Source organism: Puma concolor, chromosome B2 (assembly GCF_028749965.1).
Source record: "Puma concolor isolate L17-30 chromosome B2, mPumCon1.1.hap2, whole genome shotgun sequence".
Lineage (NCBI taxonomy): Eukaryota > Metazoa > Chordata > Mammalia > Carnivora > Felidae > Puma > Puma concolor.
Window position 1 is genome coordinate 14,100,185 of NC_141671.1, and position 19,983 is coordinate 14,120,167.

Sequence of the window (19,983 nt, forward strand, 5' to 3'; positions counted from 1 at the left end):
TCACAAATAATTCTCTGCATCTGGAGTGCTCCTTCCAATAGGTCAGCTCCCACCAAGCATTTGCAATTATAGAGGAAGTGAAACTGTTTGACATGTGGCATCTAAAAGATCTCCATTTTGCTCTCCAGCCAGTGCTTGTCTGACAAAATGTCCAAAGAGGAGAGGACACAATGAAATATTACTGAGACACGTCAGTAACGTAACATGCCGGACATTTACCTACGGTGAGTCTAAAACTCAAGACCAGTAGAGATATAGTCATCTGACAAATGGTGTTTGTCTGCTGCTGTTAGGGACTGAATGGTGTCCCCTCGCTAAAAATTATAGTGTTGAAGCTCTAACCCTCACTCAGTGCCTCAGAATGTGCTTGGATTTGGAGTAGGGTCTTTACAGAGGTACTTAAGTTAAAATGAGGTCATTGGGGTGAGCCCTAACCCAATACTACTGGTGTCCTCATAAAAAGAGGAAATTTGGACAGAGACACACAAAGAGGGCAGACTGTGTGAGGACACAGAGAGAAGGCGGCCATCTTACAAGCCAAGGAGAGAGGCTAACTAACTCTGCTGACACATTGGTCTTGCACATTTAGCCTCCAGAACTGTGGAGAAACACATGTCTTTCTTTAAGCCACTCCGTCTTTGGTACTCTGTTATGGCAGCACAAGCAAACTAATACAGTTGCCTTGCAAGTTAAACCTTTGATATATGAAAATAAAGCTGACCAATTTTTAACATAACTGAAGAGCCTGATGTTGGGTAGTTTTTGTAGTATCGGGAATAGGTCGTGTGGATCTATTCTCGCACCCACTCCCCCTGAGACATGAATTTGCCAGAGGAGGTAGGTGAAATTAGAATCCTCTAGAGATGATACTCCTAGCCCATGGTCTCTTAGTCATGGTCTTTCTGGGGGACATGGGGATGGGGAGTGGGGTGGGGAAAGGTAAGCGATTAAACTTCCCACTTTTCAGTATTGTGGCCCAAGGATGGGTCCGATGTTTACGTCCCGGACAAGGACTTAAGAAAACTACCTTGTTCCTCAAAATAGGGAACCCAGAAATGGACCCACAAACGTATGGCCAACTCATCTTTGACAAAGCAGGAAAGAATATCCAATGGAGTAAAGACAGTCTCTTCAGCAAGTGGTGCTGGGAAAACTGGACAGCGACATGCAGAAGAATAACCTGGACCACTTTCTTACCCCAGACACAAAAATAAAGTGGACGAGAGACCTAAAGGTAATACAGGAAGCCGTCAAAATCCTCGAGGAGAAAGCAGACAAAAACCTCTTTGATCTTGGCCGCAGCAACTTCTTACTCAACATGTCTCTAGAGGCAAGGGAAACAAAAGCAAAAATGAACTACTGGGACCTCATCAAAATAAAAAGCTTCTGCACAGCGAAGGAAACAATCAGAAAACTAAAAGGCAACCGACAGAATGGGGGAAGATATTTGCAAAAGACATATCAGATAAAGGGTTAGTATCCAAAATCTATAAAGAACTTATCAAACTCAACACCCAAAAAACAAATAATCCAGTGAAGAAATGGGCGAAAGACATGAATAGACACTTCTCCAAGGAAGACATCCAGATGGCCAACTGACACATGAAAAGATGCTCAACATCGCTCATCATCAGGGAAATACAAATCCAAACCACAATGAGATACCACCTGACACCTGTCAGAATGGCTAAAATTACCAACTCAGGCAACAACAGATGTTGGCGAGGATGTGGAGAAAGAGGATCTCTTTTGCACTGCTCGTGGGAATGCAAACTGGTGCAGCCACTCTGGAAAACAGTGTGGAGGTTCCTCAAAAAACTAAAAATAGAACTACCCTACGACCCAGCCATTGCACTACTAGGCATTTATCCACGGGATACAGGTGTGCTGTTTCGAAGGGACACATGCACCCCCATGTTTATAGCAGCACTATCGACAATAGCCAAAGTATGGAAAGAGCCCAAGTGTCCATCGATGGATGAACGGATAAAGAAGATGTGGTATATATATACACAATAGAGTATTACTCGACAATCAAAAAGAGTGAAATCTTGCCATTTGCAACCATGTGGATGGAACTAGAGGGTATTATGCTAAGCGAAATTTGTCAGTCAGAGAAACACAAATATCATATGACTTCACTCACATGAGGACTTTAAGACACAGAACAGATGAACACAAGGGAAGGGAAGCAAAAATAATATAAAAACAGGGAGGGGGACAAAACTCTTAAATATGGAGAACAAACAGAGGGTTGCTGGAGGGGTTGTGGGAGGGGGGATGGGCTAAATGCATAAGGGGCATTAAGGAATCTACTCCTGAAATCACTGTTGCACTAGATGCCAACTAATTTGGATACAAATTAAAAAAAAAAAGTATACAAAAAAGAAAAAAGAAAACTACCTGTTCCTCACAGCTTTCCTGCTAGGTTCCTGCTTTTTTTTCCCAAGAACTAGCAACCATCCATTGGCTCTTTGAGGGTTTGTTTTTTTTTTTTTTTCCTGGTAAAGAATAGAAAGAGTTTCAAAAAGATAGAATTACATTCTCTGCCTAAAAATGTTCTTTTCCTACCCCAACTTTTAAATAAAGAAGCAGCCAAAGTATTTGATTTTGCTGGTTTAGTAGATGGGTATATACTGTGATAGAATATTATTTAAGCACTATTTAATTTTTTATAATAGTCGACAATAATTTTAAAAGCCCAACATGTATGGCCTTCACAGCCCCAAAAGTAACTCATTTATCCACAGCTTAAATTATTACCTAGGTGAAGAGAGGCACTTAATAAAAATATCTCCTTTCTCAAATCCACAGTCAAGGTTGACCACAGATCATTTGCTGCCCTTTTAGGTAGTTAATTGGCCTACATAGTTAGAGTTCTACCATTAGAGTATCATTAGTGAAAAGAAAAGAAAACGTACCCCTTTGGGATAAGGCACTCCAAGATCTAGGGATCTATTTTTAAATGAAAGTTCTATGAAAGAGTTTTAAAACCATTATTAATCATTAATGCGTTAGCATGAATCAAGTATTAGAGATTAGCAAGCTAGGCTTTTACCAAGGTCTAAGGCAACAAAATGAGGAAGTGTTGAGATGTAGGCAAGATCCTCACACTTTAGGCAAGAATTTTTAGGGCACTTGTTTGAAATACTGATTCTAGGCCACCAGCCTAGAATTCTGCTTTATTAGGTCTAGGGTGGGCTTCAGGAATCTGCCTTTGAACAAGCATTCCGCGTATTTCTTCTATAAATCTTGTCCTGTACAGTTTTAAGAAACACTGGCCTACATGATGCCCCACCCCCTCCCGGTTCTCTGTCTCATGTCGCCTGCCCCAGGCCTTTCAAAGATGGATCTCCCAGGAGCACCTAGGTGGCTCAGTTGGTGAAGCGTGCAACTTTCCGCTCAGGTCATGATCTCGTGGTTCGTGAGTTCGAACCTCATGTCGGGCTCTGTGCTGCTCAGGGCCTGGAGCCTGCTTCAGATTCTGTGTCTCCCTCTCTCTCTCCTCCTCTGCTGCTTGTGCTCTGTTTCACTCTCAAAAATAAATGCTAAAAAAAAATTAAAAAGAAAAAAGATGAATCTCCTAAAAGCCCCATTTAGTCATCTACAGAAATCCCTGGCTTTGAATGTCCCCAGGATCACAATTACTCCCTATGGACCAGGCACACTACAGTGACCAGAGACGTATTGCTTACTGACATCTGACAGCAACTGGTTCTGTATGAACTAACATCAAAAATTCTAGAACCTCTGCGCTGTGGCTAGACTCCAGGTCAAGAGGGCAGTCTAAACTGGATACAAAGTCTGTATCAAGTTCTGCCCAGGGGAAGCTTAGCCCAACATCTGGGGAAACCAGCGTTTGGAGAATTGGGGGGGGGGGGGGGCGGGATTTGAGGAACCCAGAAAGAGAAGGTAAATGAATGCCAGAGATTTCTTTTAGGTGAATCCTGCTTTACAGACAGTTACTGTTCTTTGCATTTATTCTTTTCTGGAACGTACAACGTATTAATAATATCTTTCGGGGCGCCTGGGTGGCTCAGTCCGTTAAGCATCCAACTTCAGCTCAAGTCATGATCTCACGGCTCGTGAGTTCCAGCCCCGCGTCCGGCTCTGGGCTGACGGGTCAGAGCCTGGAGCCTGCTTCACATTCCGTGTCTCCCTCGCTCTCTGCCCCCCCCCCCCCCACCCCGGCTCACACTCTGTTTCTCTATTTCAAAAATAAATAAACATTAAAAAAAAAATTTTAATATCTTTTATATCTCAACTTTCTTATCAGTAAAATGGAGTTATCACATGCTCTAGTATGGATCTGGATGAGGGGAAAAAATATTGGAACTATAAAAACCAACTGAAAGGAAAAGCAAAAAAGAAACATAGGTATCATTGTAAATATCCTTTGGCTAGTGATACAGACATATTCCTGGGATTTTGACTATGATAAGCAGATTCTGCATAGACAACTAGCTTCTCCTAACTTCTCATTTGAATACTGAAAATGCATTCTTCTGGAAAATGGTTTCAGTATGAACTTTGGCAAGAGCGTCCTCATAGCCAACCTCTAAGTACCCAGCCCACTGTTCGAATACGACAGTCTGCTGTCCTGAAGTACACATAGCCATTCCCTTCCTCAAAACCTGATATTATGCCCTAATTCACTAAAAATGTGTATGATGGGGTCACCTGGGTGGCTCAGTCGGTTGAGCGTCGACTTTGGCTCAAGTCATGATCTCACGGTTTGTGGGTTTGAGCCCTGGCTCTGTGCCGGCAGCTCGGAGCCTGGAGCCTGGAGCCTGGAGCCTGCTTCGGGTTCTGTGTCTCCCTCTCTCTGCCCCTTGCTCTTTCACAGTCTCTCTCTCTCTCTCTCTCTCTCTCTCTCTCTCTCTCAAAAGTAAACATTAAAGCAAATTTTAAAAAAATAAGAAAAAATAATAAAATCTTTTAAAAATAATAAAAAACACTTTAAAAACATTTTTTTTTAACGTTTATTTATTTTTGAGACAGAGAGAGACAGAGCATGAACGGGGGAGGGGCAGAGAGAGAGGGAGACAGAATCTGAAGCAGGCTCCAGGCTCCGAGCCGTCAGCCCAGAGCCCGACACGGGGCTCGAACTCACGCACCGCGAGATCGTGACCTGAGTTGAATTCGGACGCTCAACCGACTGAGCCACCCAGGCGCCCCTAAAAACATTTTTAAAAAACAACACTTTTATTCCCCTTACCTTCCTTCCCACAAGAACTATTCTTCAATAGAGTTACTAGTAAAGAGTACACCTCCTTCTCCTTCTTCCCTCCAGCTTTCTTGGTTTCTGCCTAAATTTTCTCCGAACACCCCATATTTCCAGAGCTCAAAGCCATATGTGGCTACCACTAGTGGCTACCATTTTCAACAGCACACCTCTATAGACTCAAGCAGAGTCGTATTACTTATGTGCTCTCGAGCCCAAGTTCACGAATGACGGCCATGATCAGGAAACGTGGGATCCAGGTTTGTCCAACTGGGGTCCAACTTTTGGTTAGTCTCAGTCTTTCCTGGTATTTAAAGCTGAGAGTCCCACATCCTGGAAAAGCGCTCAGTGCTGGAGAAACCATCAAAGCTGGTCATCCTAGGTTAGAAGGACATTTGAGACCACAGGCTCCAGGAAGCCAGAGCCTTTGTTCCATTCTTGACTGCACATCTGCATGAAGGACAGAACAGGCCCTCAATAAATATTTTCAGAGTGACAGAACCCGGGAAGGTCCGCTTTGCAAAGACCGCTCTCCCTGGACCCGTTCCTCTGCACACTTGGGTGAAAGGCATGACCTAAATCCCGGGTCCCAGTAGCCACTGTGATGCACTGGGCCTCTCTGGTCCACAAAGGAGTCTTTTTCCAACCGAGTTACCTTTCCAGGACTCCCAGGACATTCGTCCAATTCTTGCCAGTCTTACAGCCCAAAGCAGAAGTCTCAGCACAGGCATGGAGGCCAATCTCTCCAAGCTGCGAGTTTGGAGCCAGCTGCAGTGGAGACTCACGGTGAGTGGCACAACTTCCAAAATCCAAGGTTAATAGGCTGTGAATTGCCACTTTCTTCGCTCATTGTCTGTGCTTCAGCAGTTCCTTTAACCCACTGTCATTCAACTTGGGGAGGAGAAGAAAGTGGGAATAGCACCAGCTGCGAGGGGGCAGCTGACAACAATGCCCTCTCCTCCTGCCGCCCCCCTCCCCGCCCACCCCACTTGCCCCCCAAAAGCACCAGGCATTCAGTTATACAGTAGATATTTATATAGCCTACCTGATGCGAATTCAAATTTATTTCCAAGTCATTAGGGCCAATTACTCACCTTTGGGCCCTGTAATATCATTTGTTCCCTGCCAAACCGATTGCTTTTCCTGTCACAAATATGATAAATCCTGCGCAGTGCTGCTCAATCATGTTTAAACTGATTCAGATTGTTGCTGGGTGGGGATGAATGAATGAATGGGCTGAGTCATGAGATGGAGTTCTCATGGATGGTTCTCTCCATTTGAAAATAATTCGGTCCTACCGAGGGAAAAAAATTCTTATTTGGGAGGTACAAGTATGAATACTGGGGCTATTTATTTCCTCTAATTTACCCAAGACTTGAAAGAATGCACATATTGTCTTTTGCCTTTATTTTTCGCCGTGAAGGATCCTATTTTCTTTCTCCCCCAGCTTTCACAGATGTATTGAATTACGCTCCGTGTAGAACACTGGGCTAGGATCGGAGGAAGTTAGAAAAGCAATGATAAAATAGTCCCTGCCCTGTGGGAGATTGTAGTCTGCCTAAAAGAAAAGACAGGCACACGGGGGGGGGGGGGGGGGGGGCAAAAAGAACCCACGGAAAATGTTCAATACTGTCCGCGATTAGGTTCCCAAATGGTCCAGCCCGGGGATTCTCCATAAGCGTTGTCCTGCACCGGGGGGGGGGGGGGATCAGAATCGTCTGGATTCAGACTTGCTAGAAATGCACACTCTTGGGCTCCATCCCAGACCCATCGATGGGACTCTGGGGGCAGTGCCCCCGCGGTCAGCCAAGCCCTCGAGGGCATCCTGACGCTCACCCAGGTGTGAGAACTCCTGGCATGGACGGTTTCGTTCAGAGGAGATTGGGAGAGTAATGGGGAAAACAGAAAGGAACATGAATGGACTTTGGCCCTGCCGGCTCCTATCTGGACTTTAATTTCCCAAACTTCCAAGTAAATCTCTGTATAAATAATTCTCTTTACAACTATAGTTTTTGTTTTCGATTTTTGACAGAGAGAGCTAGAGCATGAGCGGGGGAGGAGCAGAGAGAGAGGGAGACACAGAATCCAAAGCAGGCTCCAGGCTCCGAGCGGTCCTCACAGAGCCCGACATGGGGCTCGAACCCACGGACCGTGAGATCATGCCCTGAGCCGAAGTCAGCTTCTTAACCAACTGAGCCACCCAGGTGCCCCACAACGGTAGTTTTTTTAAACCACTTGTGTTTAACATCTATTTGTGATGGTCTTAGCTCCTTCCATTAGGATGTCAGCCCCATAAGGCAGAAACCTCGTTTCCACTTCCTTGCCTACTCTTGACAGTGTGTTGAAAATAAAAGCTGAACGTGTTTCCTGTTGTCCCTGGATTTTGTATTTGTCCCTGATTTATGAAATGTATATTAAGGGCCTGTAATGCACCTGATATTGATATCGAAGGGAGTGAGAAGTCACATAAGAAATGACCCTTGCTCTTAGAATCTGGTTGGAACAAAACACGTCCTCAAGAAAAATTAAATAACAGCACAAGGTGGCCTACGGTTAAGTACGAATAAAGATGTAGATTAGATTAAGAAATGCCATAGGATTCAGAAAAGAGGGAGAGATCCTGCGGGTTCAGAAGGCTTCCTAGAAGGGATGGAGCTTCCTAGAAGGGATGGAATTTCCAAAAAGACCAAAAGGAGGCTTAGGCTGGCCCAGAACAATGTGGAAAGAGGAGGGCTAGAACAAAGGGACTGGACAGCCCGCGGCGCTGATCCCTAGATTTGTAAGTATTCCAGGAGCCTGGGATAAGAGCCGCGCTGCAAAGGTGCCCACACAGGGAGGAGGGGTTGGAGTGGAGAATGGAGTGTATTGGAGAGCCATGACCGCCGGCTGCACCTAGAACCTTTCCCTTAAGCGTACGCTTTGTTTTGTTTTCAGGGCAGGGCAGATAATGAGAAGAGAGTAGATGGAGAGCCTTGTGCAAGAAGGAATTGGAAGTGGGAAGGGAAAGAAAAATACTCAGAAGGGGCTCTTGCCGGAGGCTCAGACATTCAGCTCCATTTACGGGGTGCTTACGTGGATGTCCTGAGACACAGGGAGGGCTCTTTCCCGAAGGAGCTCTCCGTGTAGTGACGTCAGACAGGCTATTCTACCGCAGCGCCTTGAAGAGTACAATGGAAGGGTTGGGGATACCCAGCCCGGGGCCATCGGGGAAGGCGTCCCGAAGGAAGGCACACCAGACACACGAAGAGGAAGGGCTAAGTGGAGTTAGCCAGGCGCAGAAGTTGGGGGAGGAAGATGCGGGCAGAGGGACAGAGAGGGCGGGAGGCATTGTGGGAACTGCGAGCTTTGGGCGAGGGAAGTTGGGGGACTTGAACAAGGGACGAAAGGGGAGAGCCTTGGGGAGACGGGCAGGAGCGAGGTCGTGAGGGTCTTACGGGAGGGAAGCTTGGGGCTTATTTAGAAGCTGTTAAGGGGGCGCCTGGCTCGCTCCGTCGGTAGACCCCGCGACACTTGATCTTGAGGTTATGAGTTTGAGTCTCACGTTGGGTGTAGAGATTACTCAAGAGTAAAATCTTAAAAAAGAAAAAAAAAGAGAGAGAGAGTTAGGAGGTATTAGAGAGTGTGACATGTTTGTAGAGGGCACTCTGATGAGGGATTGAAAGGAGGGGATACAGAGGGGTGTAGGGTGAAAGGCTAGGCCTTGGTGGGAGAGGGCAACTGTGGGAATGTCACAAAGCTTTGAGTAGACCAGTGAGACTTGGTGGCAATGGGTATGTGGGACGAGGGGACAGGGAATGGTCAGGATTAAAAAAAAAAGACAGGAGTGCCTGACTGGGTCAGTCGGGAGAGCATGTGACTCTCGATCTCGGGGTCGTGAGTTTGAGCTCCGCACTGGGTGGGGAAATTACTGAAATAAACTTTCTAAAAACTTTTTAAAAACGATAAAAAACAAAACCAGTTTCTTTGAGCTTGGGCAGCTCAGAGAATGCTGTGACTGTTGAGAGGAATAGGGAAGTTGGGAGGGGAAACCGGTTTTTGGAGGGGAAACTGGGGGTGGGGAGAAAGATGATTATTTCAGTTTTTGGACGCGTTAAGTTTGCTCCCTTCAGCTGCTTTGTTTGGTTTCTATAGTTGTTCCTTCTTCCCTTAAAACTTAGTTTCGGTGCTTGGAGAAAGAAAAAAAGAGCCCAGTTTTGTATCTTGCACAAGATCTAGGTGCATCTATTTTTATAACCTAAAACTACCCGAGAGCCTAAGGAATCAATAGACAACGGAGTTGCCCCAGATTTTAAGTGCCAAGAGCCAAGGTGAGGAGGTGAACCGGGAGAGGCTGTTTCGCTCTTGTCATCTCTGGCCCCAGGTTAAGGGAGGCTTGGGAACCTCACTCGATTGGCTCCCCTTTTGTTGCTCTGAGAAGTCCTCACTCCAAGCATCAGGGCTTCCAGAGGGACCTGCCTGACTAGAATCGCAGGTTTCTCGTCTCCCACCATCCTGGCTCAGCATCCTGAAGAAAAAGCTTACGACACAGACACGGACTCTTGCTCTCTCCGGGGGCAGGGAGCTCTCTGCAGCCTCCCAGACATTCACTCACCTCAAGTATTCTAGAATCCTGCTCCAGCTGGTGGCTGACGCTACGTGTCAGAGAGAAAATAGGTCAGCCCGACTCTCCTGATCGCTGTAGTGGAGGAAGGGGTGTGGGGTCAAGGCAGGACAGGACAGCCTGACTGACCCTGGCTCCTCTCCACGGGGGGGCTAGAGTTTGAGCCAGTTGGAGTGGGGCCAGCTGACCTATCTGCCTCCCGACAAACTCTTTCAAGCCACCAGCCATGCTGCCTCTTAAAAAATTTCTTTTTTATGGGGCGCCTGGGTGGCGCAGTCGGTTAAGCGTCCCACTTCAGCCAGGTCACAATCTTGCGGTCCGTGAGTTCGAGCCCCGCATCAGGCTCTGGGCTGATGGCTCAGAGCCTGGAGCCTGCTTCCGATTCTGTGTCTCCCTCTCTCTCTGCCCCTCCCCCGTTCATGCTCTGTCTCTCTCTGTCCCAAAAATAAATAAACGTTGAAAAAAAAAAATTTCTTTTTTACATGTTTATTTATTTCCGAAGGAGGGAGAGACAGAGCGTGAGCAGGGGAGGGGCGGAGAGAGAGGGAGACACAGAATCCGAAGCAGCTCCAGGCTCTGAGCTGTCAGTACAGAGCCCGACGCGGGGCTCGAACCCACGAACCGTGAGACCACGACCGGAGCCAACGTCGGACGCTTAACCCAGGCGCCCGTCACGCTGCCTCTTAGACCCTCATGAGTATGCAGGGGATCCCTGAGGGGCTTGTTGTAGACACAATCAATTTACCTTTGATTTCTTGGAGTGCAAAGAACCCTACCTGAGCGACTTCCTCAGCAGGCAGGGAGCGTTGCTGACAGATAAACTTCATCTAGGACGAGCAACGACTTTCTTAGGCTGGGTTCTGACGGGAGTAGGGGCAGCTGCTCTGAGATCAGAAAGGAACCCTCTCTTCCTTCTCCTCTTGGCCCCTTGGTTCTTCCGGCTGTAAGGCCCCCTTCCAGTCCATTCACTTCTCGGGCTCTTCACCACTAGCCTCCACCTGCGGTTCCCACCTACTCCTCTGGGATGCCCCCAGCACTGGCCTTCTCACCCTCGTTCCTGCCTGGCTACAATCCGTTCTCTACAGCGAACAGAGGCCCTTCTTCCCGCCCGGCAAACGCCGTTCGGCCCTGCGGTGGACTGTCCGTAGTCACTCCCATCCTCGTGTGGGCCCTCTTGCCACGGACAGGTCGACCCTCCTTCCCCTTCCCTGTCTCCTTTTTTTAAAATCTTTGTTTGTTTGTTTTGAGCGTGAGCAGGGGCGAGGCACGGAAAGAGGGAGAGAGAGAATCCCAAGCAGGCTCTGTGCTGTCAACGCAGAGTCTGACGTGGGGCCCGATCTCACGTGAGATCAGGACCCGAGCCGAAATCAGCAGGCACCTGGGGGGCTCAGTCGGTTAAGCTTTTGACTTCGGCTCAGGTCACGAGCTCACGGCTCATGGGTTCGGGCCTGCAGGCTCTGCGGAGCCTGGGGCCTGCTTTAGGTTCTGTGTCTCCCCCTCTCTGCCCCTCCCCTGTTTGTGCCCTCCCTCCCTCTGTCAAGAATCAATAAATAAACATTAAAAAAAAAAAAAAAGACTCAGATGCTAACCAAATGAGCCACCCAGGGAGTCCCTACCTCCCCCTCTCTTGAATCTGGGTCCCACGACTTGCTTTTTACCAAAAGAATGTGGTAAGAGGTAGAAATGGTATTCTGGAATTTCTAGGCCCAGGGGTTGAAGGCTCAGCTTCTGTTTTCCTTCTCTTGGGAGTTAGCTGCTATGGACAGTTTGGGCCAGATTACCAGATAAGAGACTCGATGAAGAGGCAGAGGACCAGTCAGCCCCCACATGTTGTAGCACCAGGTATGTGACTGAGGCCACGTGGACATTCCAGCCCTAGCGATCTCGGATCCTCCAGTCCCAGTTAAGCCACCACGGCCTGCGCCACAGGGAACAAAGATCCGTCCCAGTCGAGCTCTGTCCAAATCTCAGAATCATGAGCAGATAAACGCATGCTGTTGCTCGAAGCTACTAAGATCTGGCGTGGGTTGTTACACGGCAGCAGACAGAAAGCTGAAACATGTCCTGCTCTTCAGATAAAGTCAGCTTGCCTTAAAATAGGGCTGAACAGGTCCTTCTGTCTCCAGCCTCGTCGCTCACCATTCCACCTAACCTTCTCCTCTAGGCCTTGGCACGCTTATCACACCTCTCTATCCTCCTTCTTAGACCAACTTCTTTCTCCCAGGAAACACTTCTTCCGGGAAGTCTTTGATTCCATGAGACTAGGTTGGGGGCCTCATCGGGCTTTCTGCCACACCTGAACTTATTTTACAGGATCACTTAGCAGGTCATATTATCATGGCCGGGGAACTTATCTGTCTCCACCATTAGACTTAAAAAAAATTTTTTTTAACGTTTATTTATTTTTGAGACAGAGGGAGACAGAGCATGAACGGGGGAGGGTCAGAGAGAGAGGGAGGCACAGAATCGGAAACAGGCTCCAGGCTCTGAGCAGTCAGCACAGAGCCCGACGCGGGGCTCGAACCCACATACCGCGAGATCGTGACCTGAGCCGAAGTCGGACGCTTAACCGACTGAGCCACCCAGGCGCCCCTAACATTTATTCATTTTTTTGAGAGAGAGACAGAGCACGAGTAGGGGAGGGGCAGAGAAGAAGACACAGAATCTGAAGCAGGCCCCAGTCTCTCAGCTGTCAACACAGAGCCCCATGAGGGTCTCGAAGCCACGAACCCTGAGATCACGACCTGAGCCGAAGTCAGACACTTAACCGACTGAGCCACCCAGACACCCCTCCACCATTATCCTTTTAACTCCGTGAAGTTGGGAACTGTCTGCCTTATTTATTTTTATTTTTATTTTTACTTTTATTTCTATTAATTTAGTTTTTTAAAAGAAGCTCCACACCCAACGTGGGGCTCGAACTCACAACCCTGAGATCAAGATTCACACGCTACACCGACTGAAACACCCAGGCGCCTCTGTCTGTGTTTTTTATAAGTGTATCCCTTCTTGCTGGCCCACGGACACAGTAAGTGCTATTCAGTGTTTGATGAATGAATGAACGAATGAATGGCCAATTGAATAAGGGATTAGAACAATGGAATAGTCTTTTTAGACTTGATCACGTCATTCTTCCCTTATCCCATCCCCCATCAGCCTTAGCGGAATATTGCCTTCTAAAAGCTTTGTTGCAGATTCTCTTAATCTTAAATTTCTTCTCTTTATCTCAGCCGTCTCCAAAGGGACGGTAAGTGGTGTTCATGATGATGAGTCCCGAGATACAATGAAATGCTGAATTGTCGGAGATCAGAGTACAGTCTTAATTTTTGAAAATTACGGAATTGATTGATGAAAATCTACATCTGTAACTCTTCATCGACCCCAAAGGTAAAAATGCTCCAACAACACAAATGTTGCGCATGCTGGGTAAGAAAAACATCCCTTACTTTTGTAAATGTGTTTACTTTCTCAGAGGGGATTCCATACCTGTTACCCATTTCATTTTCACCACAGTTCATGAGATAAAGAGAAGAGGTGGAGGGGGTAGATTTCTATTTTATAGGTTTGAAAGCAGAGGTTGTATGGCCCTCCAGAGCCTTACAACTAGTTGGTGATACACATGGGCGTCTGGCTGGCTCAATCTGTAGAGCATGCAACTCTTGATCTCACGGTCTTGAGTTCGAGCCCCACGTTGGGGGTAGAGTTTACTTTAAAAAAACAAAAGCAAAAACCATGTGAGATAGGATCCATTCCACTGATAATTAGCTGGCCGGCTGCTTTTGCTGCATATGGTCTCTGTGACGATAGTAGGAAAGTCCAATTTCTTGAATAACTGAAGGTTGTACTTGACGTTTGTATTTTTCTTTATAGTATTTAGTTGCTGAAATTTCCTTTTCATTCCTTTTTTTTTTTCTTTTGTAAGAGAGAGACAGAGAGAGAAAGTGAGGACACATGCCTGAGCGAGGGAGAGAGGCCTAGGGGGAGAGAGAGTGAGAGAGAGAGGGAGAGAAAGAGAGAGAGAGAGAATCCTAAGATTCAGCACGTGGCTGAATCCCAGGACCCTGGGATCACGACCTGAGCCGAAATCAAGAGACAGACGCTCAACCAACTGAGCCACCCAGGTGCCCCTCCATTCTTTTTTTTTTTTTAATTTCATTTTTTATTATGGAAAATTTTAAATATATATATATATATAATATTATGATGAACCCTCACATACCATCCCCCCAGCTTCAACAATTATCACTCTTTCTCTGTTCTTGTTTCATTTATTCCCTCGTTTCTCCCCCATGGAGTATTTAAAAATAAATCCCAGACATCATTCCATTTTACCCATAAATACTTCTCTCTGTCTATATATACATACACATATACATATATATGTAGATAATATATATATAGATTAGATATATATATCTATCTATAGATAAGAGGCCTTTTTCTCTAAAAAGTAACCCTAACACCGTTTCACACCTACCAAAATCAGCGTTAATGACTGAATGCCATCTAATATGCTCCTGATACCTATTTTTTCTCCAGGATTGTCATTTTGCAGTTGGCTCATTTACATCAGAATCTAAACATGTTCCACACACTGTTTTTGGCTGCTATGTCTCTTCTGCCTCTTTAATCTTTCCATTTTGGGGGGGTGAGGGTGGGGGAACACCATTTATTTGTTAAAGAAACCAGTTTGCTTGTCCTGTAGAATTCCCCAGGAGTTAGCCGACTGTACCTTCATGGACATAAAAAACTAGGTTTTCGGGGCGCCTGGGTGGCGCAGTCGGTTAGGCGTCCAACTTCAGCCAGGTCACGATCTCGCGGTCCGTGAGTTCGAGCCCCGCGTCGGGCTCTGGGCTGATGGCTCAGAGCCTGGAGCCTGTTTCCGATTCTGTGTCTCCCTCTCTCTCTGCCCCTCCCCCGTTCATGCTCTGTCTCTCTCTGTCCCAAAAATAAATAAACGTTGAAAAACAAAAAAAAAAAAACAACTAGGTTTTCATATAACGCGTTACATGTAATTCATCCATGCAAATTAAATATTTTAGAACACTTTATGAACACTCCGTTACAAATATTAAACACTTCCACATTCAACAAGTGTCTATTGGGCATCTACCCCGTACAGGCTTCTCTTTGTAACCTCTCAAGTTCATGGGCAACATCTCCCACACCAGAAGCCTTGGTCAGATCTTTACATTGTTTCCTCTATTTTCACATCATATATTCGGCCATGAATCCTGCCTAACAAATTCAGACTCGTCACTTTTTTTTTTTTTTTGCATTTTATTTTATTTATTTATTTATTTTTAAGTAATCTCCACACCCAATATGCGGCTGGAACTCAAGACCCCAAGGTCAAAAGTCACATGCTTCCCAGACTGAGCCAGCCAGGAGCCTGTCTGTAGTCACTTACTCTTTTTTTTTTTTTTTTTTAATGTTTATTTATTTTTGAGAGAGACTGAGACAGAGACAGAGCGTGAGCTGGGGAGGAGCAGAGAGAGACAGAGACAAAGAATCCAAAGCAGGCTCCAGGCTCTGAGCTGTCAGCACAGAGCCTGATGTGGAGCTCGAACCCGCAAACCACACGATCACGACCTGAGCCTAAGTTGGACGCATACCCAACTGAGCCCCGTAGGCGCCCCTCTCGTCACTTACTCTTAATTTCTACCATCGATACTCTAAAACATTCTCATCTCAGTCTGAGTTCCGACAGTGCATGCCAGCTAAATTGTGAGCTTTACGTAAGCTGTACAGTCCCTCGTCTGTTTGTTTACCAGATGGCCAGATAAAGATATCCCTAGTACTTAACACATTCTCCTACATACAGTAGGTAGACAGTTAAGTATTTGTTGAATATGAATGAATAAATGAACTTCTTATCCCCAATCATTCTGTCTCTTCTCATGAGAACACTTAGTCTAGATTCATCTTCCTAACACATCATCATAACACTCTGGTTTCTCTTCCGAACGCATCAATCGGTCGCCTTCTACTAAAACCTGGTCATTGCCCTGTCTTTGCTGAGTACATTTTAGGTTCAGTGGTGAGCTAGAACCAGCTCATATTGCTTTCCAAGAGTCGATCGTTAAATTTTCAGGAATTTTGTAAGCTGATTGGCATCACGTTGGTAGTTTGAAATCGGCCACGATAGGAGCATTGACACCACAGAAATTAGCAAATGCTACAAACCAGGGTTTCCTTTCTCCAGAGAGCACAACGTTAAACACAGCCTCTGCCTGCGTTCGGTATTGCAGCCCACAAAGTCTCGATTAGCTTGTGTTCTGTAAATGTAGAAAGGGCTCAGCTTGGTCCTGGAGTCTCGCTGTAATTTGGATTTATCGTACATATCGAAATTTTTTCCTGTACACCCTGCTCATGAACCATGAGGAAACCCGAAGCTCAGAGAAGTTTCCCCTGCGAACACTTTTCATTCCTTAACCTCCATTTCAGTCGATGTCACCACCTTCCAGCCAGTTGCTTAAGACTTTAACCTACGAGCCACCTTTGATTCCTTTTTTCTCTCGGTCCCCCAATAGCCAAGCCATCCATCGTCCGGTCCTGTTGTCCCGACCCCCAGAATACACTCTGAATCAGAGTCTGTGCACTTCTGGCCATGCTGATTTTATCACCCTAGGGGAAGCTACCAGCTCCTTTTGCCTCGGTACTGGGTTCCCTGCTGGTTACCTTTCCCTTTATTCCAGTCTTTGATTGAGGGTGGAAGCGGTCTTTTAAAAATGTAGGTCAAGATGGGGCGCCTGGGTGGCGCAGTCGGTTAAGCGTCCGACTTCAGCCAGGTCACGATCTCGCGGTCCGTGAGTTCAAGCCCCACGTCGGGCTCTGGGCTGATGGCTCAGAGACTGGAGCCTGTTTCTGATTCTGTGTCTCCCTCTCTCTCTCTGCCCCTCCCCTGTTCATGCTCTGTCTCTCTCTGTCCCAAAAAAAAACAAAAAAACAAAAAACAAAAAAAACCCAACAAAACAAACAAACAAACAAAAGTTAAAAATGTAGGTCAAGGGGTGCCTGGGTGGCCCAGTCGGTTAAGCGTCCAGCGTCGGCTCAGGTCATGATCTCACGGTTCGTGGGTTCAAGCCCCGAGTCAGGCTCCACACTGTCAATGCAGAGCCTGCTTGGGATTCTCTCTCTCCCTCTCTCTCTCTGCCCCTCCCCACCTCACACTTTCTCTCTCTCTCAAAAGAAATACACTTTACAAATAAATGTATTTTATTTTATTTTATTTTTTTTTCAACGTTTTTTATTTATTTTTGGGACAGAGAGAGACAGAGCATGAACGGGGGAGGGGCAGAGAGAGAGGGAGACACAGAATCGGAAACAGGCTCCAGGCTCTGAGCCATCAGCCCAGAGCCCGACGCGGGGCTCGAACTCACGGACCGCGAGATCGTGACCTGGCTGAAGTCGGACGCTTAACCGACTGCGCCACCCAGGCGCCCCCAAATAAATGTATTTTAAAGCACGTAGGTCAGATGGTGTTAATCCTGAGTAAAATTTTCCTCTGACTTCCCAGAGCATTTGTTAAAGTGACCAGATTGGGCCCAAGATGGAGTCACTCCTACTAAGCCCCACATCAGCAAACCAAATTCTACCTGTTTCTATGCTTGGCTCCCAGAAGCAGAGGGCCTACGCCAATGGATCGGTGCTTGTCTGCTAGGCACAGGCTACCTCACCCGGCTCCAAGACTTCCCTTTGCTCTCTACAGGGAAAATAACCCTGCTGTAACCAATCAGCAACTCCCTAGTATAATTCCTTGCTTCTGCTCATTTTGGCCTTTAAAGATAATTTTTGTTAATTCATTTATTTTTTAATTTACATCCAAGTTAGTTAGCATATAGTGCAACAATGATTTAAGTAGGTTTAAAGATAATTTTTTTTTGCTGTTTATTTTTGAGAGAGAGAGAGAGAAAGCGAGCGTTAGCAGGGGAGGGGCAAACAGAGAAGGGGGGGGGGGGGGGTCACAGAATCCGGAGCAGGCTCCAGGCTCCGAAATGTCAGCACAGAGCCCTACGGGGCTTGAACTCGAGAAGTTGAGATCATGACCTGAGCTGAAATCGGACGCTTAACCAACTGAGCCACCCAGGCGCCCCTCATTTTGATGCATTAAACCCTCTCTAACTGTACAATTCTTTGGAGCTCCTTCCTTTAAAAAATTTTTTTTTTTTACTTTTAAGTCATTCCTATTCCCGACATGGGGCTTGAACTCACAACCCTGCAATCAAATGTCACGCGTTCCACCAACGGAGGTGTCCCGGGAGCTCCCTCTTATCTGCTGGATTGACTGCGACCGGATTCCGGATTCATGAGTCGCCGAATAAAGCCAGTAAGATCTTTAAAGTTTACTCAGTTGAATTCTGGTTCCTTAACACACCGAAGCTACGCTTCACCCCCTTTACTTCCTCCCTCGTTGATGGGCTCTGGTCCCCTGAATGTCCTTTCTGCCTGTGGCGGGGCCAGCTTCCTGTATTTGCACTTGTCACTCCTGGGACCGGCTCTTCGGACTTGCCGCACCTGAAACCTCCCGCGGGTCTTAGCCCAAGTGCCACTTTGGCGGCAAGGCCTTCTCTGACCTCTATCCCAATTCTCACACAGTTCTGTTTCTTTTCTGTGTTGCGGCCGTTATCTTACTGGACCCCGGTCGGTCTCCTTCCCCGGGGCAGCAGTCCCACAAGTGTAGAGTCCTTGTCTCTCAGGCGGGGCCGCTGTAAACCTGGGGGTCGAGTAAGTGCCCGGCACGCCATAGGCGCCTAGGCTGATTGAAAACAAGACGAGACTTCATCGACTAATCGGTACAGAAGGAAGAGAAACAAATCCAAGACTCTAATCCAAGCTCCAGAGCTGAGCTCTTCGGTTAAATGGAGACTCTTTGGTTCCAACCAAGGTGCTCCTCTGACCTCTGTTTGGAGGGGAGCTGGACAGAGAAGTGAGGCAGGCCACCTCTTTGGTATCTGCTCTCCTCGAGTCCCCAGAGCACACTGGCTTGGGGGTGAGGTTGCCAAACCCGGATGCCCCGCCTTTCACCTGAAGCGTGGAGGGGAGGTGACCTCACCACGCAGGGACATTTCTGAGAAGGGCAGTTCGTGGCAGTCTTTTGGAAGCCGTTCTCTGGAGGATTAAAAACACAGCAGGACCGAAATTAGAGCTCAAGGGTGGGGCAGGGAGGGAGCTGACTTGTTAGGCTTTGGGAAGGTTTAGGATGAAAGGAATCGTTTGGAATTTAGAGAACCATTGTTCTTCCTGAAAGAAGTTCCAGGCTCTACCTGTGGGCCAAAGGAGAGAACCCACCGACCGAGGCAAAGGAGGAAGAAGGGGGGAGGTGGGGATGTGGGAGAGTTCCCCTCTTGGACAATGTGTTGCTTGTCACGAAGCAAGGCATCTTGGAAGACTTTTTTGTTTATGCTATCTGTGTGTGTGTGTGTGTGTGTGTGTGTGTGTGTGTGTGTGTGTGTGTAACAAAGGTATATTTCTTCTGTCCTAGATTTGCTACCTTCTTCCATCTTTTTTATTGAAGCGTAATTGACCGACAATATTGTATTAGTTTCACGTATAGCACAGTGATGGTTGTATACACTGCAACCTGAGGTTTACTGCATTTCGTTTACTGTTACCTTTGCTAATCTGGGAGACTTCCCCTTCCTTTGTGCTTGTCTTGTCAGGAGATTTGGGGGGGGGGGCGGATTTTAAGAATTTCCCCTTCCCGACACCAATTCTTCAAGTTTTTCCTTCAAATGCAAACAAGACCACTTACCATTTGAAAATGTTGTAGTTAAAGAGAGGGAGGAGCTGTTTCTTAAACCTAAAACTGACTTCCTTTTTTCTGTGTGTGTGTGTGGGGGGGGGGGGGGGCTCAGGCCCTGAGAGGACACTTTGAGGAAAGGTAGGCCAAGGAGGGTGATGGCGGGGCTAAATTCAACAGCAGCAAATAATTGAAGCGGGATCAAATTATGAGACATCAAATCCCACACGATTTGACATTAGACGACTCTTTATGGTAAAATGTTAAGTACTTAATATTTTACTTTCATTGCAGTTCATCCTGCATCGTACCCCAAAGCTATTTGCTCTTAGAACAAATGTGCATATGCTTATTAGATTTAACAATTCACTGCTTACAGTTAGCAAAGGGGTCAGGCTAAACCTGCCTCCGTTGAAT